Source organism: Triticum aestivum, chromosome 6A, assembly GCF_018294505.1.
Source record: "Triticum aestivum cultivar Chinese Spring chromosome 6A, IWGSC CS RefSeq v2.1, whole genome shotgun sequence".
NCBI lineage: Eukaryota > Viridiplantae > Streptophyta > Magnoliopsida > Poales > Poaceae > Triticum > Triticum aestivum.
Genome location: NC_057809.1, coordinates 414,343,960 through 414,369,772, shown reverse-complemented (window position 1 = coordinate 414,369,772; position 25,813 = coordinate 414,343,960).

Genomic DNA, 25,813 nt, shown 5'->3' with positions numbered 1-25,813 from the left:
CCCATTTCATATTACTTTCGAGATTTGCAGGCGTCTTGAAAGAGTTGCGGCCCATCAGGGCGTAGAAAAATAAGTAGGCCTAGATTGGGTATTCTTCAGAAAAAATAAACTGAGCTCATTTTCACAAAGAAAAAATAGCTGGGCTGGTCACATGGTGAACATAAAATATAAGCCTGGGCTAGACGGGCCACAACCCAGTTCAAACCCTGCTTCGTCTCAACAATACCAAACAAAAAAAATACTGCTCGAGTAGCTACGTCCCAGGTGTCAGCCGATCTTGTGCTGTTCTCTTGTCTATTGACTATATACACTCACAATGTCGTGGGTCCCAGATGTCAGGAAAACACTAGGAGGAAGCATTTTATTTTTCCATACGCTGATGTGGTGGGCCCCTACTGCCATCCTCTCCACGACTTCTGCCGATTCCTGTTGTTTGTTGACCATGTTGACAACGCGAGAGGGTGGCGCCGCGGCGAGCGCACCAAAGCGCACGGAGGACGTGGTGTTAACAATTTAGGATACGGTGGGGCGGCGATGAGTGCGCTGAGGCGCAGCCAGCCGTGGGAGGCGGAAGCAGGCGGCCCCGCCGGCGCTGGTTTGGTTTTGACGACTGGAGGAAGACATGACTGTAGAAACATGACAGACTGTAAAAGCAGCAGGAGTACTTAACAACCTTAACTGAAACCAGCAGGGGCACTTAACAACCAAAGCTGAAAGCAGTATGAGTACTTATACAGGTTCAACCGTACAAAGCACGCCTCGAACAATGCTACTTTGCCTACAGTTAACCAAGGGTGAGGCCGCCAAGCCCCAGGACAAGGCCCAGGCGCCACCCCGTGCATCCACAACCTTCTGAAAGCGGCTTCATCTCGCAACATGGTCAATAAACAGGATATTCGCTTTAGAGCCATGGAAAAGCATGAACATAATCTTCTGTCCTATTCTCCAAGATGGACGGGCCTTCATTATTTGAGACCACCCATGAATAAGTATCTTTTAACCTCCAAGGGGAATTGAGTAGGTCAACATAGACATCATGTTGTGACCAAGCGCAAGTCTGACCCGACCATGGTCAGGCATCTGTATAGGAACAATAGAACTCGGCAGTTCATGTTTCAAGAAGATCACAACTGTAAAACTGTGTATAAGCAATAGTTTATGAACAACATATATAACAGAAAACAACTTGTACCATAAGTTTCTCGACACAGTTGGACCTGTTCAACGAGTGCAGCAGTGGCACACATATCCCACATGGCCTTCCACCATTGAAACGCCCCACAAGGACCTCAAGACGATCAATAAAGTGTAGGAACTTGTGGATGTCGATCCAGTCAACTTCGGTGCCATTAGTAACAGCCGAGTTATTACAGAGTAACAAACAAGCAGACTGCTTAACTCTGAAAAAGCCTACACGTGCCACCAATTATAAGAAAATATTAGTTAGAAGTAGCATCTTCGTGAGAGATTCGTTGCTACTTCTAAAGTTAAATTGTGATTAGTTAGATAGAATAGGTGGATTAAGAAGTAATCGAGGCAACAAGCAAGAACCAGATACAAAACCAACACGGATGAACAATTGGAACGACGTCGGGGTGGAAGATCGCAGTGAAGATGAGACCAGGTTCTGCTATTTCCATCAACATTCGTGCGCCAACTTTCAGTCCGTAACACTTGAGAAAGTTAATCCAAGTTCGGCCATAAAAAAAGCAGTGATGTTCTTGGTTCATGAACCCAACTCGGAACTTATATCCATGGCTTGTCTTCACTGTGACCATTAAACTAGTGTATTCAGTTATGGCAAGGCCGAGCATCTTGAGTACATGTGTTCTGGCAGAGCAAATAATACACTGCAGGAAAAATAATATGAGAACACAACATGTTAAAAAAAAACCCACCCTCCTGGATAGAAAAGAGGATTCTAGGAACATACTGTGCACGTTTCAAAATGCTGTGTTAGGATGAGAAGGAACAAGTGTGGTGTCTCGCCGAGGGCGCAGAAACCTGTAGGGTACTCGCACTTTGGGCACTGCAAATGAAACACACTAGATTCAGTAGGAAGAAAAATGCATCAATAGCGATGGCTGCCATCCTAGGATTACCTGCGACCAAGGGACTTGGATTTATCGGGGATGGATGAAGAATTCGTACTTGGTTCTCCATGAGAAAACCCTATGCAATCGCCGAGAGGGGGTTTTCTATGAACAAGCAGACGAGGGTGAAGGGGATTCAGGCCCAGTGAAATATTGCCGCTTCGTCCGTCCAGCTTACTGCTAAAGTTGGGAAGGGGGGGGGTGTGATTTGATGGCTCATTGGGCATTACTGCGGCGCTACGACCGGGGTGTGTCTACCGTGAAGTTGTGCACTCTAATTTGTGCATATGGCACATGGACCCCGTTGCCGGTTGCCCCACATATCAACGAAAGGAAGTAGAAAGACATGAGTAACTAGTTACACATAAATATATTTTTTGACAGAGAGATACTCCCTCTGTAAAGAAATATACAAATCTTTTATATCACAGGCTCACCTTGCCGAGAAATATACTCCCTCTGCAACGCACGGGCATTATGGGGGTTCAGCTGAGAATATAATACTCAGATTTTTTTAGGGATAAAAACTGCTTTATTGAAGATTAACAGTCATATGTATACAAATAATTTCGGGGGTTCCTATGAGCCAAAGATGGCGTCCACAGGGCAAAGAAGTAGTAGCTTTTGCGAGCACATGCGCTTCAACATTACACTCGCATTTTTCATGTATGATCTCCATGGTTTGGAACATATTCTTCTTCATCTTGATCTCGTCCATAATAACTTTGTTGGGCCCCAAGTATGCCTCTCCGATATGCTTGACTGTTGCTGAACAATCAGTGCTAATCTGAACTTGTTGCAGGTTTAAGTCAAGAGCTAGAGATAGCCCCTCGCAACATGCCATTGCCTCTAGGATCTCTGGATCAGTAACACTTTCGCACACCAGTGCCGATGATCCAAGGAAGAAGCCTATATGATCTCGGCTCACAACTGCCAGGGCTCCCCTTTCACCATTGCAAGATAACGCAGCATCAACATTCATCTTCGCCCAACCCACAGCAGGAGGAGGACGCCACTTCTGCACTGAGCTAGTGCTTCTCGAAACCAGGTTCTGGACTTTGGGCCGCAGGCCGACCCTGCATGTTTGGGGGCCCATGTGTTCTACCTCAGCGCTTTTCATATTGCAAGCGATCGGTACGGTGCTGGTTTTAGATGCTGTCGCAAGGCGAATACACAAAATTGAATAAAGCACGACAGCTGTTGGATTGAAATCGAACGATAGTTCCTAACCAGCAATCAGAGTTGCAATTCTGTCAACGATATACCATGTGATAAATAATACTTGTGTACTAATTATACACACATGACACTTGTTTCACCATGCCAGATTATTACATCAAAATCTCTCGGAGGATAGATCAGTTCGGCAGTTGCGTGCTGCTACTGAAGAATTTCAAAGTTGATTTGGACCAGCTCTCCTTGCCGAGAAAGTTCGATTTTGACATCATCCCCTACTGCAAGATATGATTTAGATTTGAACCTTGACCATCCTTTAGCATCAATCATCATGCGACCATCCTTTGTACTTACGGTATATTGAGCAGGTTCATTCACACCAAGGCTATGCATGGTAAGAGAAACTTGGACGCGGTCGCCCGGATTGTTGAACGACTCCCTCGTTGCTCTAGGAATTCTCTATTTGCAAACAAGAAGACATACCCAAATAGTTAGACCAACACAGTGAATCATGTGAAACAACATGGAAAGAAAAAAGAACGAAGCACTTGGGCGGCCAATGCTTACCAAGAAGGTGGACATGTCGGTTTTTGTAAGGACTTTGGTATATGAAGTGCGAACTGCAGCCCAGTCTGTTGCCCGTGCAACTGCACGGGCCGGAGCAGATGCAAGTGCAAGTGTTGGTGCAGGTGCCGAAGCCGCCGCTGCTGCCAGAGATGGTGCTCCTTGTAGAGCTGGTGCCGGTGTCGGAGCAGGTGCCGATGTCGATGTCCAATCCTCCGGTAGATCAGATTGATCTGCTGACGCGGTCGGTGCCCAATCCTTGGCTGGATCAGACTGAGCTGCTGCCGCTGTCAGTGCTAGAGCAACTGCCGGTGCTTGATCTGTGCGAGACAACAGCAATCGTGTCTGGTCTGCTATGATCAGCTTTCTAACTTGACTAGGATCCGTGACCGTGATCCAGTTTTTTCTTCATTTCTTTTAAACGCGAGAAGGACTAATTGTGGCGTTTTTGTTAAACCAAACTACAGTTCATCATCGGGATTTAGCTTGTACTCAGACAACAGACTGATCCAATTTTTTCCAGTAATATAAGTGATGGACAGTGCCTTCGTTACTGACACGACATAAGAAGTGAAACCTGCAAAATTAGCCATCGTAGAGCAAACCAAACGGTCTATTCTGTGATGAATGTCACATGGCAAAACCTGCATCGTAAAATTGCAGGAAAAGAAAGAAAAAATGACATTAAATCAATAAGATTTAGATAGTAAATCAATAAGATTTACTTGATGTGACACGAGTGAATCCTTACCAGGAAATCACTATGTTGAAGTACTAAACAGAAGATTGATCGTCCGACTACGCGTGACATGCAGGGGCCCCGCCTACTCCCACAAGCAGGACAGTCCAAAGGTCGTGACAAATCGTATGGACCGAACATCCATGGGACTGGAAATCCTGGTGGGTGCGATAAAACCTGCAATGCATACAGATATTGGAGTGTAACCATAATTGATAAACCGTCCTCACAAAAAATATGATCTGGATAATTCAAAATATACAGACTGAATTGAGTGGACATACATTAACATAGACCATTCTCAGGACTGACCACACACCAAAAGCGGCAGTACTAATAAACAATACAGGGTTCACAAACACAAATCAAGTACTGAACAATAGTACTTACTACAGACAAGCAAAGTTGCACTAAGTAAACTCTGCAGACTATTTCTTGCCATCGGCCTACGGGATGAACCCCACATAACTGACTAGGCCATGGACTTCGTGTGAGATGTCTACATGCACCATCACCATCTTGTCAACCTTGGAAACCTAACAGAGTGGTCTTTCCACTCATAAACATGATGATGAAGACATGCTGCATCAGATTTGTTGGGAAGCTTTACAAGAACCACACCCTTCGTAATCGAAGGCACAACCAGGAAATTGTTGTGGTCAAGTACAGCCTCGAGAACACGCCTGACAACAATGCTACAGGAAAACACTAGTTCAGGACACGTGGCGACAAGGACACATCAACTGGATAGTTCAGCAGTAGAACTCATCATCAGGTCTTCCAGTTCACACGGCATGACTTTGAGAACTTCATCTCCACCGCGGACCTGGTTCTAATTCAAACAGAAACCATATTTTATTACTACCTCCGTTCAGAAATATAGGATGATTTTCGATATTATACTCCATATATGACTACATATACGCACAGAAATGAGTGAACAAAGACACTAGAACATGTCTTCAAAGGCATGAGAGCAGAGGGATTACATGCAATATCTATAACACAAGTTACTGAGGCAAATATACCCTCTTAAAAGGTAGCATTGATGTTCATACAGTACTCCCTCCGTCCTAAAATTATTGTCTTAGATTTGTCTAGATATGGATGTATCAAGTCACATTTTAGTATTAGATACATCCATATCTTGACAAATCTAAGACAAGAAATTTGGGACAGAGGGAGTAGTTGAAAGTAATCTATAAGAAATCGGTGTCAACCTCTCGCATTGTGACGCCCTGAGGCCGAGGTGCCAGGTGTCTTCCAGTTATTCGCTGTCGTTTTCATGTCATTTGCTTGCGTGTTGCATCTTATCATGTCATCATGTGCATTGCATCATCATGTTTTAAAACTTGCATTCGTCTGGGTTCTCCGAGTTCTCTCTGTTGTCCGTTCTGAGCCCAACCACACTTGCACACGCCCGCGGCATGTCCGAAATAGTATTTTATAAGTGGCCGGAAAATGTTCTCGGAATGGGATGAAAGTTGGCGTGCGGTGTTGTTTTGTTGTTAGTAGACCGCCTGCCAATTTTCATCGCGTTCGGAGTTCGTCTGATAGCCCAACCGTTAAACTATAGCGATAATATAGTCGGTCAAACGTCGGACGTTTTCGGTCTCCGAAAACAGTCGCCGGGCCTCTCTTCTCTTCTCTCAGCCTGAGACCTTCTGCACAGTCCACTACCTATTGCCAGGCCTAACCTAGGCTCTCTCGTCAGTCCGCGGACCTCCTCGCGCGCGCGTTCGAAAGATGTCCCGGACCCGACCCGGGCAGTCATCACCGTTGTGTCCGGATCATCCCTAAACGTCTACAAAACGTCTCCATTTTCTTATTGGGCCTTCCTAGCCTATTTATTCGTGACCGTCCGATTACGATCGGAGGGACGAGGTAGCCCCTAAACCTAGTTCCCTACTATATAAACCAACCTAACCCTAAATTCTAGGAGGTTTGTCCCCTCAGCCGCCGCCACCCACTCAAAATCTCTTGGGATCCATTCCCCAATCCCTTTGTCCCACTGATCCAACCAGGTCTCTCCACTGCTCCTCATCGATCCAGCTGCCTGCGCCCCCGATCAAAAGTTCTCTCGGCCTCCAACCTGCAGTCCTTCTGCTCGATCCGGATGGGATCGAGGCCGTGCCCCTCATCCCCGTGCCCCTGGTTCGCTCAATCCAGAGGAGAGGAGAACGCCATCGTCAAGATCCTCCCGCTTGCTCCTCCCTCCATGGCGTCGTCGTCGCCGGCGGCTAAACCAGCAGCAAGTCGCAACTCCTGCAGGACCCCGCGAACATGAGGAGGCTATGGGGACTGCCCTTCTGCACCTCGTCACCATCCCCTGCCCACCAGAGCCATGCCTCCCTATGACTCGCGGCCACGGCGACAGTCTTCTTACACGACCTGCTCCCCTCGCCTCCGCCCGGTTCCTCCTTGCCGGAGTCTCAGCACCGCTGTCCCCGATCTTGCAGCGCCGCCGCCTGGAGCTTCTTCGCCGGAGGCCTTCGCCTCGTCCGCGTCGTCGGCGTCCATCCCCGCCTGAATCCTCACGTCCTCTCTGAACCTTGTGCTTGCAGCTTCGCCTCTGCATCAATGAGTCTCTGCCTCCTCCGCCCGAGCACCCACACGGGAGATGCCCGGCGCTCCACCCCCTAAGAAGGAACAACGCCCAAGCGCTCCCGCTCCTCGCGACCCGCTGCCCCGGCGAACCTCACTACCGGCGACTACCTCCCGCAAGAGCTCCTACCCTCTGGCCATGGACACCCATGCTTCCCTGGCGCCTTGCATGTCCACGCCGCCAACGACAGCAGCAGCAGGGAGACCCGTCGCCGGATCCGCCTCCATCGGCCTCTGTTCGGTGCGGCACCGCCGGGATCTGCTCGCCACCTCACCGACCTGCTACTTCCCCTGCATCGTCTGAAGTCGCCTGCGTTCCCCTCTATCTGCTTCCTGGCGCACAGAGGAACCGCTGCCTCGCTCGCCCGTGTTGACCCCGTCCTAGCGCGCCAAGGCCCAGTTCCCTCCACCGAGCCGGGCCACGGCCCATTGGTGAGCCGTCCCCTCTCCTGTGCACCTTGGGCCTAGTAGTTTTGGCCTGCTTCTGTTTTTTTCCTTTTCAGCGATTTTCCTTTTTATCCAGAGAACGACAAATTTACAGAAAACCCCCTAGCTTCATGCATTTAATAACTCTCAAACCGTGCATCCAAATTAATCAAACTTAATATGAAACTTGCTTAGAATTTTGTCTAGTTTCATAATATGTCTTTTTCATCCATGTTCAAAATGTTTAAGATGTTGTTTGTTTAAATTTGCTTAAATAACTTGCTAAAATGATTTAATTCATAACTAATTAACCGTAGCTCCAAATTTAATAAACTTTATATGTAAATGGGGTAGAATTTTGCCTAGTTTAACATGGTGGCATCATCTTTGCATGTTTAACAACTATAAAATATGGTTTAGGGCAGAACAGTACCATAACCAAAATATGCACATGAGGAGTTTCCGGACTTGTTGTTTGTCGTTCCGGCCTCATTTAAACTTGCCTAGATAGGTAGTTTTCATTTGCTTCACCCTCTTGCCTTGTTTAAGAACATTTAATATTGTTGGGTACATAAACGAGATTGAACTAAATAACTTGCATGTGGTGTTTCGTCAAAATGCAACTCCGTTGCATGTTGAACTCCACTTAATTTGTAGGATTGTTTGTGCACTTTGCCATGCCATGCCTCATTAAACCGGACATGCATCATACTTGTTTGCGCATCGTGCCATGATTATGTGATGGTTGTTTACTATGTTGTGTGCTTCTTTCTGGTGTTGCTTCTTTGGGTTGGTTCCGATAACGTCGCGTTTGTGAGGACCCGTTCGACTACGTCCGTTTGCCTTCTTCATGGACTCGTTCTTCTTCCTTGCGGGATCTCAGGCAAGATGACCATACCCTCAAAATCACTTCTATCTTTTCTTGCTATTTTCTCGCTCTTTTGCTATGCCTATGCCGCGATACCTACCACTTGCTTATCATGCCTCCCATATTGTTGAACCAAGCCCTCTAACCCACCTTGTCCTAGCAAACCGTTGTTTGGCTATGCTACCGCTTTGCTCAACCCCTCTTATAGCGTTGTTAGTTGCAGGTGAAGATTGGAGCCTGTTCCATGTTTGGAACATGGATATTTTGTTGGGATATCACAATATCTCTTATTTAATTAATGCATCTATATACTTGGTAAAGGGTGGAAGGCTCGGCCTTATGCCTGGTGTTTTGTTCCACTCTTGCCACCCTAGTTTCCGTCATATCGATGTTATGTTCCCGGATTTTGCGTTCCTTACGCGGTTGGGTTATAATGGGAACCCCTTGACAGTTCGCCTTGAATAAAACTCCTCCAGCAATGCCCAACATTGGTTTTACCATTCGCCACCTAGCCTCTTTTTCCCTTGGGTTCTGCAGACTCAAGGGTCATATTTATTTTAACCCCCCCGGGCCAGTGCTCCTCTGAGTGTTGGTCCGAAATGGGCAGCCTGCGGGGCCACCTCGGGGCAACTCGAGGGTTGGTTTTACTCATAGCTTGACCTATCTGAGTGTGCCCTGAGAACGAGATATGTGCAGCTCCTATCGGGATTTGTCGTCACATTCGGGCGGTGTTGCCGGACTTGTTTTACCATTATCAAGGATGTCTTGTAACCGGGATTCCGAGTCTGATCGGGTCTTCCCGCTAGAAGGAATATCCTTCCTTGACCGTGAGAGCTTGTGATGGGCTAAGTTGGGACACCCCTGCAGGGATTTGAACTTTTGAAAGCCGTGCCCGCGGTTATGGGTAGATGGGAATTTGTTAATGTCCGGTTGTAGAAATCCTGAAGTTGACCTTAACTAAAATACATCAACCGCGTGTGTTACCGTGATGGTCTCTTCTCGGCGGAGTCCGGGAAGTGAACACGGTGTTGGAGTTATGTTTGACGTAGGTTGTTCTAGGATCACTTCTTGATCATAGTTGTTCGACCGTGCTTTTGCCTTCTCTTCTCGCTCTCTTTTGCGTATATGTTAGCCACCATACATGCTAGTCACTTACTGCAGCTCCACCTCATACCTTTACCTTACCTATAAGCTTAAATAGTCTTGATCGCAAGAGTGTGAGATTGCTGAGTCCCCGTGACTCATAGATACTTCCAAAACCAGCTTGCAGGTGCCGATGAGACCGTGTAGATGACACAACCAAGCTCAAGGAGGAGCTCGTTGAAGATCTTGTCCTTTGTCTTGTTTCGTTTCTAGTTGATAAGTAGTGGAGCCCAGTTGGGGTCGATCAGGGGACCTTGTCGCATTTGGGGTTGCTCTTTATTTTGGTTCCGTAGTCGGACCTTGACTGTATTTGGATGTTGTAATGCTTTATTCATGTATTGTGTGAAGTGGCGATTGTAAGCCAACTATGTATCTCTGTCCCTTATGTATTACATGGGTTGTGTGAAGATTAGCTCACTTGCCACATTACTTTCAATGCGGTTATGCCTCTAAGTCATGCTTCGACATGTGGGAGATATAGCCACATCGAGGGCGTTACAAGTCCGAAACTACCTATCTAGGCAAGTTTAAATGAGGCCGAAACGACAAACAACAAGTCCGGAAACTCCTCATGTGCATATTTTGGTTATGGTACTGTTCTGCCCTAAACCATATTTTATAGTTGTTAAACATGCAAAGATGATGCCACCATGTTAAACTAGGCAAAATTCTACCCCATTTACATATAAAGTTTATTAAATTTGGAGCTACGGTTAATTAGTTATGAATTAAATCATTTTAGCAAGTTATTTAAGCAAATTTAAACAAACAACATCTTAAACATTTTGAACATGGATGAAAAAGACATATTATGAAACTAGACAAAATTCTAAGCAAGTTTCATATTAAGTTTGATTAATTTGGATGCATGGTTTGAGAGTTGTTAAATGCATGAAGCTAGGGGGGTTTTCTGTAAATCTGTTGTTCTCTGGATAAAAAGGAAAATTGCTGAAAGGAAAAAAACAGAAGCAGGCCAAAACTGCTGGGCCCAAGGTGCACAGGAGAGGGGGCGGCTCACCAATGGGCCGTGGCCCGGCTCGGTGGAGGGAACTGGGCCTTGGCGCTGGGCTGGAGGCGCGCTGGGATGGGGTCAACACGGGTGAGCAAGGCAGCGGTTCCTCTATGCGCCAGGAAGCAGACAGAGGGGAACGCGGGCGGCTTCAGACGATGCAGGGGAAGCAGCAGGTCGGTGAGGTGGCGAGCAGATCCCGGCGGTGCCGCACCAAACAGAGGCCGATGGAGGCGGATCCGGCGACGGGTCTCCCTGCTGCTGCTGTCATTGGCGGCGTGGACGTGCAAGGCGCCAGGGAAGCATGGGTGTCCATGGCCAGGGGGTAGGAGCTCCTGCGGTAGGTAGTCGCCGGGAGCGAGGTTCACCGGGGCGGCGGGTCGCGAGGAGGGGGAGCGCTTGGGTGCTGTTCCTTCTTAGGGGGTGGAGCGCCAGGCATCTCCCGTGTGGGTGCTCGGGCGGAGGAGGCAGAGACTCGTTGATGTAGAGGCGAAGCTGCAGGCACAAGGTTCTGAGAGGACGCAAGGATTCAGGCGGGGATGGACGCTGACGACGCAGACGAGGCGAAGGCCTCCGGCGAAGAAGCTCCAGGCGGCAGCGCTGCAAGATCGGGAACGGCGGTGCTGAGACTCCGGCAAGGAGGAACCGGGCGGAGGCGAGGGGAGCAGGTCGTGTAAGAAGACCGTCGCCGTGGCCGCGAGTCACAGGGAGGCATGGCTCCGGCGGGCAGGGGATGGTGACGAGGTGCAGAAGGGCAGTCCCCATAGCCTCCTCATGTTCGCGGGGTCCTGCAGGAGTTGTGACTTGCTGCTGGTTTAGCCGCCGGCGACGATGACATGATGGAGGGAGGAGCAAGCGGGAGGAGCTTGACGATGGCGTGCACCTCTCCTCTGGATTGAGTGAACCAGGGGCACGGGGACGAGGGGCACGGCCTCGATCCCATACGGATCGAGCAGAAGGACTGCAGGTTGGAGGCCCAGAGAATTTTTGATCGGGGGCGCATGCAGCTGGATCGATGAGGAGCAGTGGAGAGAGTTGGTTGGATCGGTGGGACAAAGGGATTGGGGAATGTATCCCAAGAGATTTTGAGTGGGTGGCGGCGGCTGAGGGGACAAACCTCCTAGAATTTAGGGTTAGGTTGGTTTATATAGTAGGGAACTAGGTTTAGGGGCTACCTCGTCCCTCTGATCGTAATCGGATGGTCACGAATAAATAGGCTAGGAAGGCCCAATAAGAAAACGGAGACGTTTTGTAGACATTTGGGGATGATCCGGACACAACGGTAATGACTGCCCGGGTCGGGTCCGGGACATCTTTCGAACGCGCGCGCGAGGAGGTCCGCGGACTGACGAGAGAGCCTAGGATAGGCCTGGCGGTAGGTAGTGGACTGTGCAGAAGGTCTCAGGCTGAGAGAAGAGAAGAGAGGCCCGGCGACTGTTTCCGGAGACCGAAAACGTCCGACTATATTGTCGCTATAGTTTAACGGTTGGGCTATCAGACGAACTCCGAACGCGATGAAAATTGACAGGCGGCCTACTAAGAACAAAACAACATTGCACGCCAACTTCCATCCCATTCCGAGAACATTTTCCAGCTACTTATAAAATACTATTTCGGACATGCCGCGGGCGTGTGCAAGTGTGGTTGGGCTCAGAACGGACAACGGAGAGAACGGAGAACCCGGACGAATGCAAGTTTTAAAACATGATGATGCAATGCACATGATGACATGATAAGACGCAAGACGCAAGCAAATGACATGACAACGACAACGAATAACTGGAAGACACCTGGCACCTCGGCCTCGGGGCATCACACGCATGTTTTGGTCAAAAGAGGAGTTTAGAACCGTCATTTGGCACACTAAAATCACATGCAAGATCACCCAGAAAGTTGTACTAGCAGTACTAGTACTGCGCGTTAGATGAAAAAACACGATTAAGATCGAGAAAAAGATCATCAACAAGAGACATTACCTGAACTTGCTTAATGAGGGATCCCGGAGAGGGGGGGCTTGGACAGGGCGATGGCTTTGAGCTTGTCTGCGGTAGTCTTGGCGGGGTGCTTGCGCTTCTTCGTACCATGAGCCTCGACGGTTTTGGCCAGAGCCATAGACATCACGTCGGCCGGTGCTCCGGCGTCCATCCAAGAGAGGAAGTTGAGAGAGAAGAGTGAAAGGAGGAACGAGATGAGGGAGAAGCAAAGCAAGTGGGGGTTTTCTTCAAGAGAGGAAGCTGAGAGACAAGAGTGAAATGATGGTTGCTTCGTCCGTCCAACTTACTGCTGGAAAGGGGGGGTTGTGATTTGACGGCTCATTGCGCATTACTGCGGTGGTTCGATCGGGGTAGTCTACCATCACTCTACTACGGAGTAATTTAGTGCATGGCTGGTGGACCCAGGTGCTGGCTGTCCCACACGTCGGCAAAAGTGAGTAATTTAGTGCATGGCTGGAGGAGGATCCGCATGGTAGAGCGTGTCCACTGTTTTTTTGAAGAAAAAAATGATTATAGCAAGCGTTTCCACTCTTACGACGGAGGAGTGCGAAACACGACAGCCACTTGAACATACATAGTGCTCCTACTACTAGGCATGTGCAGTGGTTCATACGTCAGTACTACACAATCTTGTTGCTAGTGTAGTAAGATATGACGATAACAAATGATGTTGTGCGCATGTCAACTACTCCTATATGTAAGATAGTACCGCTTTTTCGACTGTCCGGTCGAGAATGAACGGTGAGATCAATGTTAACAGAACTAGGTCCACAGTGCATGGAGAGTATGATGCTATAGTACTCCACGAAACATGAACCATATGAAGCACAAATAGTGTTAGGCAGGGTGTATGAAGGGTGCACGGGATGGGAGCAAAAGTTCCCTTCTCGACCCACTTTTGGGTGTGTGGCAGAGTGCATGAAGGGTTCATGAGTCTGAAAGGACATGCGGTGCCCCCATGTGTGGTTTTGGTAATTGATGACATTCTCTATGGACTAATGGTTGCATTGAGTTATATTTGAAGGAATTTTCCATAGGCATTTCTTGAAGTCCATGTGTTGCTTTCAAGGAGTTTATGGGTTGACCAAGGTGCTATTAAGGAATTATCCAAAGATTGGTCATGTGAGTGTTGAGCTTATTGCAAGCATGTCTTGAAGAAGAAGATTGTGTGATCATTCATGTTTACCTTCAAGACATCATCCAAACGAAGAGAGTTGGAAAGATTCAAGGTTGATCAAGACTAAGTCAAGAGTGAATCAAGTTGATCAACTCACAAAGAGTAGAAGATGTACCTAGAAGGATCAAGTGATCCCATAGTATGGTAAGCATTGTCCATTGCACTTTGTTTACTAACCCATGGTCTATGTGAGAGTCTATGTGGGGTTAGGTACGTGTCCATGGGCTTGCGTCAAGAGGATGATATCATACAACCCATGGGAAGGATGACATCAAGTGGTGATCATCATCAAGATTGCCGTGTGCAAGTTCAAGTGGAGAATCACGAAGAGATCAAGTGCTTGAAGCTTGCCATCCATTGTGGTGTCAATGTACTTGTGAAGATGTGCCGAACAGTGGCTCACCCATAGTGGAGTATGGGGGAGCAATCATCTAGTCTCCATCGACCCAACGCAATCAAGAAAGGTGGTCCATCTTGAGGAGGACAAGATCGTCATCATCTAGCTCAAGTGGATAATGTGCAAGGCAAAGGTTTGCCCTTGATAGGTTTTCTATTTTACCGGTCTCGTGGTGGTAGTTGGGAGACCGTGTTATAGGATCGATAGCCGTACTATCAAGGGGGGCTCTCAAGTGAGTAGCTTGATCGTATCGTTCATCGAGAGATCAAACCATTGCATCCTTGCATCATGTTTCTTGGTTCTTGTTTGGTTCTCTTTGTGAGTCTTAGAGCTTATGGTCATCTTGATGACAAGCTTGAGTTCATAGAAAACGGAGTTTGCATGCGTCTTCTATGATGTTTTCGGTGTTGGAGGTTTTACCGGTCTTATCCGAGGAAGGGTTCTCACCATTTTCTTTTGGGCCTTTTCTCATTTGCTTCTTATTGGTATTTCTATCAAGATTGTGTTAGCCCATGTCGTTAGCTTTCCAACAAACTTGGTTTCGTTGAATTCAGAGTCCGTTTGCAGAAGTTATGGCTATTTTTGTAAAGGCTGCAGCGGTACTACCGTGGCTAGAGCGGATGTAATTTTTTACAACCGCTCCAGAGCAGTACTACTGCGGCTCCTGAGTGGTAGTACCGCTCCAGAGCAGTACTACCGTGGCTCCTAAGCGGTAGTACCGCTCCGGACCAAAATCTCGTGTTTTGCTCAGCGGAAGTAGGCACGGAAGTATTTTTTTGTACCGCTCGCAAGCAGTAGTACCGCTACCATTTGCGGTAGTACCGTGAGGTCGAGCGGTAGTACCGTGAGGACGAGCGGTAGTACCGCTCCGGCGGTTCTACTAGCCTTTTGCCTCCTCGCTGTTGTTTTTCAAAGGGGTACTTCCGCCCTAGCGGTAGTACCGCTCCTTGGAGCGGTAGTACCACTATGTGCGGGCTGTGAGCATAACGGTTGGATTTTTCCCCACCTATAAAAGGGGGTCTTCTTCCCCAATGAACCCAATCTCTTGAGCTCGTGTTCTTCCTCCATTGTTGACCTTCTTCGAGCTTGCTAACTCTCCATCCCTCCAATGATTCTTGCTAGTTCTTGAGGGAAAAGAGAGAGGAGATCTAGATCCACGTATCCACCAATCACTTTCTCCTCTAAGTGAGGGGAACCCCTTGGGTCTAGATCTTGGAGTTCTTCGTGTTCTTCTTTTGTTCTTCCTATCATTTTCCTCCCTAGCATTAGTTGATTTGGTGGGATTTGGGAGAGAAGGACTTGGGCACTCCGTGTGCCCTTGCCATTGCATTTGGTGCATCAGTTTGAGTTCTCCACGGTGATACGTGGAAGTGAAGTTTGAGAAGCTTATTACTCTTGGGTGTTTGGGCACCCTAGAGCTTGTTCCTCTTGGGTGCCTTGGCGCCCTAGACGGTTGGTGGTGTTCGGAGCTCAATCATTGTGGTGCAAAGCTCCGGGCAAGCGTCGGGGTCTCCAATTAGGTTGTGGAGATTGCCCCGAGAAATTTGACGGGTTCCAGTGACCGCCCCCAAGGGTTGCCAACGTGTATGGGTTCGGTGACCGCCCCCAAGGGTTGCCATTTGTACGGGTTCGGTGACCGCTGTCGGTGTCAAAACTGACGGATCTCGGGTAGGGGGTCCCGAACTGTGCGTCTAGGCCGGATGGTAACAGGAGGCAAGGGACACGAAGTTTTACCCAGGTTCGGGCCCTCTCGATGGAGGTAAAACCCTACGTCCTGCTTGATTAATATTGATGATATGGGTAGTACAAGAGTAGATCTACCACGAGATCAGAGAGGCTAAACCCTAGAAGCTAGCCTATGGTATGATTGTTGTTGTGTATGTTGTCCTACGGACTAAAACCCTCCGGTTTATATAGACACCGGAGAGGGTTAGGGTTACACAAAGTCGGTTACAATGGTAGGAGATCTGCATATCCGTATCGCCAAGCTTGCCTTCCACGCCAAGGAAAGTCCCTTCCGGACACGGGACGAAGTCTTCAATCTTGTATCTTCATAGTCCAGAAGTCCGGCTGAAGGTATAGTCCGGCTATCCGAACACCCCCTAATCCAGGACTCCCTCAGTAGCCCCTGAACCAGGCTTCAATGACGACGAGTCCGGCACGCAGATTGTCTTCGGCATTGCAAGGCGGGTTCCTCCTCCAAGTACTTCATAGAAGATTTTGAACACAAAGATAGTGTCCGGCTCTGCAAAATAAGTTTCCACATATTGCTATAGAGAGAATAATATTTGCACAAATCTAATCCGCTAACGCATTCCGTAGTGTGACACACCACGGCCAAGCCTTTATCCGAGTCGTTTCATTATCCCACCTCAGCGCGTCATGCGAGGCGGTTTCCTTGGCACGTCTTATTAAAGTAGAGATCGTGTCCCCTTATTCCGGGATTCTCATCAATACGGGCGTGGGTAACCCAACCGCGCCATTGATTACGACGCTTGGAGATAAGCGAGTTTTACCAGGCTGGTGGGGACACGTAGTTGCGTCCACCCATATAAGGGGATAAGGATCCACCTTTTCACCTACACCTTCTTCCTCCTTTGCCTATCCATTCTCGTGCACTCGAGCTCTAGCGCCCAAGTCCGCACTCCCCACCTCAACCTTCTCCAGCCATGTCCGGAGCGGGAGGCAAGTGGATGGTCTCCTCCGTCACGGAGGGACACATAAAAAAAACTAAGGAAGGCCGGATACTTGTCTAACGACATCGCATACCGGCTTCCCGAAAAGGGGCAGCTCATCCCCACCCCTAGGCCCCATGAGAGGGTGGTGTTCCTCCCCCGTTTCCTTCACGGACTGGGCTTCCCTCTTCACCCATTTGTCCGGGGGCTCATGTTCTACTATGGCCTGGATTTCCACGATCTGGCCCCGAACTTTGTCCTCAACATCTCGGCGTTTATCGTCGGGTGCGAGGCTTTCCTCTGCATCCGCCCCCATTTCGGCCTATGGCTCAAGACTTTCAATGTCAAGCCGAAGGTGGTGCGCGGTAACCAAGCGGAGTGCGGAGGCACCATGGTGGGCAAGATGCCCAACGTCTTATGGCTCGAGGGCTCCTTTGTGGAGACCCTGAAGGGGTGGCAATTAGGGTGGTTTTACATCACCGAGCCGCGCGACCCTGAGTGGGTCGCAGCCCCCGAGTTCCGGTCCGGACCCCCAACGCGGCTCACGTCCTGGAAAGAGACGGGCCTGTCGTGGGGCAGAAAAGGAGAGGTGACTGGACTGCAAACATGCCTCCAATCCCTGGTGGACAAGCAGCTCAAGCTTGTCAACGTAGTCCAGGTTATGCTCATCCGCCCGATCCTCCCGTGTCAACAACGGGCTTTCAATCTGTGGGAGTTCAATCCGGCGCAGTACCGAACTCTGAGCAGGCTCTTCGACACGACATACGAGGATGCCTGGAAGGTGCTCTTCAAGGGCGCCGAAGCTCCCGCATCCGCTACCGAGGATCGCGGATTCAGCGTGTAGCGTCAGCTAGCGTGGTAAGTTGTTTGTACCTTTTACAGGGTATTAGTTTTCCATAGTTTGAATCTATGCGGGATCTAAGCTCCCTTACCTTTGATAGCCTTGGCAGGCGCAGTCCGGACAGATCAACTGTCCGGCTCCTTTGCCCGAAGACCCAGCCGATGCCCGCTTGGCGAAGCTGCTGGTTCCGGCACCCTATGTGGTGTCGGAGAAGAAGGCCACGGAGAAGGCCACGGGACTCGAAAGAGTGCCCGGCGCCAGGAGGTGTCGGATTCATCATCCGGCGGCTCCGAGGAACATTCCTCTCGTGAAGACGAGGAGGAAGAAGAAGAGACCTCTCCCCCTGCAGCGGGAGGAGAGAAGAAAAGGAAGGCCGCCCTCTCTAAGGAGGCCGGAGGGTCCAAGAAGGGGAAAACCCTTCCTCCAGACTACTCCATCGACGCCGACGATGGCGGAGAGGAGTGGCCGCTCAGGGCCAAGCCCCTGGCGAAATCGTAAGTATCCAGATACCAGAGTAATTCATAGTATTCCTTTATTGCACAACTTTCCCTTATGTCGAATATGTTTATGCAGCCCACCCAAAGACCGGCTCGATGTGTCGTCGAGCGGCTCACTGGACTCGTCGGATGTGAATTCGCTTCCGACGGCTTCCTCCCCCCGCCCTGCGGACGACGCCGAAGTGTTGTCTCAACAGGTTCCAAGTCGAGAGGAGGTGGTCCTGGAGGCGCCGCAAGGCGACCTCTCGGACTCCAGGAGTAAAGGGGATAAAAACCCCCAAGGCTCCAAGTCCGTCTCAAGGCCGGACACCGCTCCGGAACCTTCAAAGGTTCCAGAGTCCGGCAGGTGACCTCCTTCCAAGAGGAGCAACCCCACTGTGCCGGTGACCCCCGTCCAACCGGAGGCGCCGAACGATCTGTTGGAGGCGCTCCAAGGCGCCTCCATCGACGAGGAGCACCGCACCATTATGAGTGCTTTGGTCCAGAAGGTTTAGTCCGCCAAGAGCGGACTGACTGAAGCTTGTACTAGCCTTTTAACAAGCTTTGAGGTAAGTAAAGAATGTGTAAATAATATTACCGCATAGACAGTAGCCCCTGATGCTCTGTTTGGCGTTCGGGAAGAAAAGCCGAATAGAGGATCAAACAAAAATTCGCAGGAGTCTAACAAAAAGGAGTCAATATGCGTATGCAGGCTTCTCTGCTTGTGTCCGCCGCACTAACTGTGGAAGTGGACACGCTAAAGCAGAACCTCGAGCGGTCCGAGCAAGAGCTCGGGCGTGCCAAGAAGCAGCTCGAGGACAATGAAGGTAAGAAATACCTTGTTTAAATATATATAAAAAGGTGCAATTGCAAAAAATGACAGGATTATCGTGGCTATTGTAGGGGCCACGTCTGAGGTGGCGACCCTTAAGCAAGCGCTGGTCAAGGCCGAGAGGAGGGCGACCATGGAGCGCACCGAGCGGGAGAAGTACGAGGCCCAGGTTGGCAAGGTACAGCAAGAGCTTCAGGTTCTCATGAAAAAACATGAGAGTTTGGAGCTTGACTGAAAGACGTGAGCGTCCGAGCTCGCGGCGGTTGTTAAAAATGCCAAGTTTGCCAAGGCCGAATCCCAGAAGACCCTCCAGGAGTTGGATGAGGTGAAGAAGATAGCAGCGGGTAAGGCATTCTTTATGCAAAGCAAACACATAAACGTGAGTTACTTGTTACTTACCCGAATCCGGAGCTCTCCAAGAGCGTTTGCAGATCTTCCCCGTAGTGTGTCCGATGCCGCTGCATTCTATCGAGCCGAGGAGGGCAGCTCGACAGAGAAGGTGTTTTGGTCTCAGTATGCTGAGGCTGGACACCCCGTGCCCCTGAGCGACCAGCTGAAGCAACTGGTCGAGCTCCACAAGGCGGCCGAACAGGCCATGAAGGGCCTCATAGTTCGGCTGTGGCCTGGAGAGGCTCTGCCTGGGAGCTATTTCGGGCTGGTGTGGCGGCTGGTGGGGGCCTGTCCGAGGCTCGAAGACATCAAGCGCTCCGTCTGCATTGAAGGTTCCCGTAGGGCCCTTGCCCGTGCTAAGGTGCACTGGGCAAGCTGGATGCTGAGAAGCTTGTGAAGGACGGGCCACCATCGGGGAAAGAGCATCGCACACCCGAGAATTATTATAAGGATGTTCTGAAGGGTGCCTGCCTTGTGGCGGATGAATGTTCCAAGGATGTATTTTTTGAGTAAAACTCGCTCGTCTTGTCCTGTGCGCTGAAAACTTGTTCATATGCGCTAAGAAATGCTGTTGGAATTTAAAATATTACCTTCTGTGCGGCTGTTTATCAATACTGAGAGATGGCGAGTCATCGACTTCTGCCCCCGTGCCGCTAGTGCTGGGGTGTTCGGGCATAAACCTGGGCGCTCTTTTTCCCATGTTTGGGTCCTTCGAGGGAGGCGCTCAGCCCAACGAACAAGGCAATCAGACTATAATGCGTGAACACTCTCACTTAGCCATAGAATTCTATAATTTTAAATTTCGGCGAAGCCCCTAGTATTCGGAAGACTGAGTTCGGGGCGCTATTCATGCCTTGGCCGGACAGAGCCGACTCCTCGCTCTAAGCGGCATAAGTCTTTAGGGACTCAAAAAACCTCTCGAACAGCGACCAGCTCTCGCTTCATGATGACAGCCAGTTTTAGCTTTCTCCAGTGAGGTGCTCGACCCAGCTTAACTGGGGCACAATCGCAGTGGTTCTCCTAGTGCTACCTTAGCCGATATAGCAGAACGTAAGGCACCAAAACATAGGAGCCGGGCAAACCCAACTATTGACCCAAGACATGATTCGGAGCCGATGCATATAATGCTATAAGTTCGGGGTGCCACACTTGTTAAAGTGTTCGGACTTCTCACACCATATTGAGGGGTACTAAAGCCCCTGGCGTATTTTGGCCGTACCAAAGTGTACGGGTGCAACATGTCGTTAAGGAACATATATTTATAGAAAAAGAGTAATGCAAAAACCAACAAAAGCTATGCATTGTTTATTAAAAAGGGCTGCGATCAAAGCAGAACGATACAAATAATGTGATAAGCAAAAGGTTGGACTATTTTAACATGTCCGTTCCAGGGGCAGGCTGCGGAATGGTATGCGAAACAGGTATACTCCTCGTGATAGAGACCACCTGGGAGTTCCGTAATGCGGCATGGCTTGTCTGCTTCCCTGGTTCTTGCATCGTTTGTGCGGCAATTGAACTGCCGAACAGGCCTTCCGAAGAGTAGAGTCCTGAAAGTAAGAGAAAATTAAAAAATCGGCAGCCCCTGGTGCGGTTTAAGCCGTGTTTTGGGTGTGCCGTGATGGTGCCCCTCCCCCTGTACCCATGGTATTTGTAGAGCGTAGTTATGTACGCGAAGTACTGGTGCCGCATTTTTGCAAGGGCTAGGGTTGGGGCCGCATTGCTATGCCTGCTCGGAACGTGCAAGGCGGTCATGTTGTGGGTTACTCCGGGCGCGCTTGACGGTGTCCAGACGTTTAATGGCCGGACTGGAGAACTGCCTGGAGAGGCTGCTTTGTACTTCCGCTGCAAGGGCCGCCGTGTGCTCCTCCGTTCAGAGGGAGCATTCGGTGTTTCCATTGACCGTAATTACTCCTCGAGGGCCTGGCATATTGAGCTTAAGGTATGCGTAGTGCGGTACCACATTGAACTTGGCGAATGCGGTTCGTCCGAGCAGTGCGTGATAGCCACTGCGGAATGGGACTATGTAGAAGATTAACTCCTCACTTCAGAAATTATCCAGAGATCCGAAGACCACTTCAAGTGTGACTGAGCCTGTACAGTTGGCCTCTACACCTGGTATTACGCCTTTAAATGTCGTTTTGGTGGGCCTAATCCTCGAGGGATCTATGCCCATTTTCCGCACTGTATCCTGGTAAAGAAGGTTCAGGCTACTGCTGCCGTCCATAAGGACTCTAGTGAGATGAAATCCGTTAATAATTGGGTCTAGAACCAATGGAACGAATCCGCCATGACGGGTGCTAGTGGGATGGTCTCTTCGATCAAAGGTGATAGGGCAGGAGGACCATGGGTTGAACTTTGGGGCGACTGGCTCTATCGCGTATACGTCCCTTAACGCGCGCTTCTGCTCCCTCTTGGGGATGTGGTTTGCGTATATCATATTCACCGTCCGCACTTGCGGGGGAAAACCCTTCTGTCCACTATTGTTCGACGGCCGGGGCTCTTCATCATCATCGCTATGCAGCCCCTTGTCTGTATTTTCGGCATTTAACTTGCCTGCCTGCTTGAACACCCAACAATCCCTATTGGTGTGATTGGCCGGCTTTTCAGGGGTGCCATGTATCTGGCACAAGCGGTCGAGTATTCGGTCCAAACTGGACGGGCCCCTAGGATTTGTTTTGAATGGCTTTTTTCATTGACCGGATTTAGAGCCTTTGAATCCGGCATTAACTGCCGTATCCTCAGCATTGTCGCTGTTAATGCGGCGCTTCTACTTGTTGCGACACGACCTGCCACTGCTGTCCCTAGTATCAGAATTACCAGGGTTCTTGGTCATATTGTTGCTACGAGCAAGCCAGCTGTCTTCTCCCGTGCAAAAGCGGGTCATGAGTGTCGTGAGTGCTGCCATAGATTTCGGCTTTTCCTGTCCAAAGTGCCGGGCAAGCCACTCGTCACGGTTATTGTGCCCGAAGGCTGCTAGGGCCTCTGCATCCGGACAGTCGACTATTTGGTTTTTCTTTGTTAGGAACCGTGTCCAGAATTGCCTGGCCGATTCTTCTGGCTGCTGAATTACGTGGCTTAGGTCATCGGCGTCTGGTGGTCGCACGTAAGTGCCCTAGAAATTGTCGAGGAATGCGGCTTCCAGGTCCTCCCAACAACTGATTGATCCTGTTGGCAAGCTGTTAAGCCAATGCCGAGCTGGTCCTTTAAGCTTGAGTGGGAGATATTTGATGGCGTGGAAATCATCGCCGCGGGCCATGTGGATATGAAGGAGATAATCCTCGATCCATACCGCAGGATCTGTTGTGCCATCATATGATTTGATGTTTACGGGTTTGAAACCCTCGGGGATTTGATGATCCATTATTTCTTCTGTGAAGCATAGTGGGTGTGCGGCACCTCTGTACTGGGCTATATCACGACGTAGCTCCAATGAGCTTTGTCTACTGTGTTCGGCCCTGCCTAATTTGTGGCCGGCATGACGGTTACCGTCTCGAGTCGTGGGGCGCCCACGCGATCCGTAGATCGATCTTGTTTGCCTTGCCTTGTCCTCCAACATATCTCGCAGGTCCGGCGCATTTTCCCGTGCCTTGGTATGGGGTGCGGCTTGAGCGGAGGGCCAAAAGGCCTCTCTGTCGCGGCCACGAGGTGGCCGATCGACCGTATCGAGTGCAGGTGATGCAGGTTTAAGTGCCTCCTCCTCTAGCCGGGGTAGCAACATGTGCTTCGGGTAGCTCTTGGAGGGGCGTTCGAGTTTATGCTCCTCAGCTGCAAGGACTTCAGTCCATCTGTCGACTAGCAAATCTTGATCAGCTCTAAGTTGTTGCTGTTTTTTCTTAAGGCTTCTTGCCGTGGCCATAAGCCTGCGTTGAAAATGCTCTTGCTCGACGGGATCCTCTAGCACGACAAATTCGTCGTCGCCGAGGCTTGCCTCATCTTCGGAGGGAGGCATATAATTGTCGTCCTCGACCTCTCTGTCTGCCGCTCTCACATGAGGGCTGGCTTCTCCATCCTCCTATGCTAAATCTTGCTGGAGGGGGTTTTCTTCGGCACTCTCCGGAGTATTATTATCTCCCGTGCTGGAATCACCGTATTTGTTTTGGCGGGATTTTGAGCGGCGCCGCTGACGCCGGCGCTTAGGCTGTTTCTTGGAGGGGTCATCCTCCGCTGTTCCATCGCCATCTCCTTCTTTTGGGGTGTCCGCCATGTATATGTCATATGACGAGGTGGCTTTCCAGGGCCCGATAGGCGCTAGTTCTTCATCGTATCCTTCATCGGCGTCCATACCGTCGATTTCTTTGGAGTCGAAGTCGAGCATGTCGGTTAAATCGTCGACAGTGGCTACAAAGTGGGTGGTGGGTGGGCTTTGAATTTCTTCATCGTCTGTACCCCAACCTTGCTGACCGTAGTCTGCCCAGGGCTCTCCTGATAAAGAGAGAGACTTCAGTGTCTTCAGAATATCGCCGAAAGGCGAGTGCTGAAAGATGTCCGCAGCAGTAAACACCATAATGGGCGCCCAATCGGATTCGATCGGCAGGGGCGCGGAGGGTTCGGAGTCCGGAGAAGAGTCCGGCTTCTTGGAGTCACGAGTCTCGCGGAGTGCGGGGCTGGTGTTCGGCTCGATCGCCGTTGGGATCATAGCCCCCGAGGCGGCGTCCAACCACCCATCCTCGATCGGCGCAGTTGGCTCTGAATTAAAGGTCGAAGCCGATGCGGGTGCGGCCTCCAGGGCACTGTTCGGCGACAGAGCTTGATCATGCTCATCGTGACTGTGCGGCGCGCTCGGCAGTGGCTCGAATCCATCAAAGATCAAGTCCCCGCGGATGTTAGCTGTGTAGTTTAAACTTCCAAATCTGACCTGACGGCCAGAGGCGTAGCTTTCGATCTACTCCAGATGGCCAAGTGAATTGGCCCGCAGTGCGAAGCCGCCGAAGACGAAGATATGTCCGGGGAGGAAGGTCTCACCCTGGACTGCATCGCTATTCATGATCATTGGAGCCATCGAGCCTGACGACGACGACACAAAGGAACTCTTAATGAAAGCACCAATGTCAGTGTCAAAACCGGCGGATCTCGGGTAGGGGGTCCCGAACTGTGCGTCTAGGCCGGATGGTAACAGGAGGCAAGGGACACGAAGTTTTACCCAGGTTTGGGCCCTCTCGATGGAGGTAAAACCCTACGTCCTGCTTGATTAATATTGATGATATGGGTAGTACAAGAGTAGATCTACCACGAGATCAGAGAGGCTAAACCCTAGAAGCTAGCCTATGGTATGATTGTTGTTGTGTATGTTGTCCTACGGACTAAAACCCTCCAGTTTATATAGACACCGGAGAGGGTTAGGGTTACACAAAGTCGGTTACAATGGTAGGAGATCTGCATATCCGTATCGCCAAGCTTGCCTTCCACGCCAAGGAAAGTCCCCTCCGGACACGGGACGAAGTCTTCAATCTTGTATCTTCATAGTCCAGGAGTCCGGCTGAAGGTATAGTCCGGCTATCCGAACACCCCCTAATCCAGGACTCCCTCAACCGCCCTCAAGGGTCCCTTAGTGGAATCACGGCATCTTGCATTTGTTGGAAATATGCCCTAGAGGCAATAATAAATTGGTTATTATTATATTTCCTTGTTCATGATAATCGTTTATTATCCATGCTAGAATTGTATTGATAGGAAACTCAGATACATGTGTGGATACATAGACAACACCATGTCCCTAGTAAGCCTCTAGTTGACTAGCTCGTTGATCAATAGATGGTTACGGTTTCCTGACCATGGGCATTGGATGTCGTTGATAACGGGATCACATCATTAGGAGAATGATGTGATGGACAAGGCCCAATCCTAAGCCTAGCACAAAGATCGTGTAGTTCGTATGCTAAAGCTTTTCTAATGTCAAGTATCATTTCCTTAGACCATGAGATTGTGCAACTCCCGGATACCGTAGGAATGCTTTGGGTGTACCAAACGTCACAATGTAACTAGGTGGCTATAAAGGTTCACTACAGGTATCTCCAAAAGTGTCTGTTGGGTTGGCACGAATCGAGACTGGGATTTGTCACTCCTTGTAAACGGAGAGGTATCTCTGGGCCCACTCGGTAGGACATCATCATAATGTGCACAATGTGATCAAGGAGTTGATCACAGGATGATGTGTTACGGAACAAGTAAAGAGACTTGTCGGTAACGAGATTGAACAAGGTATCGGGATACCGACGATCGAATCTCGGGCAAGTATCATACCGATAGACAAAAGGAATTGTATACGGGATTGATTGAATCCTTGACATCGTGGTTCATCCGATGAGATCATCGTGGAGCATGTGGGAGCCAACATGGGTATCCAGATCCCGATGTTGGTTATTGACCAGAGAATTGTCTCGGCCATGTCTGCATGACTCCCGAGCCCGTA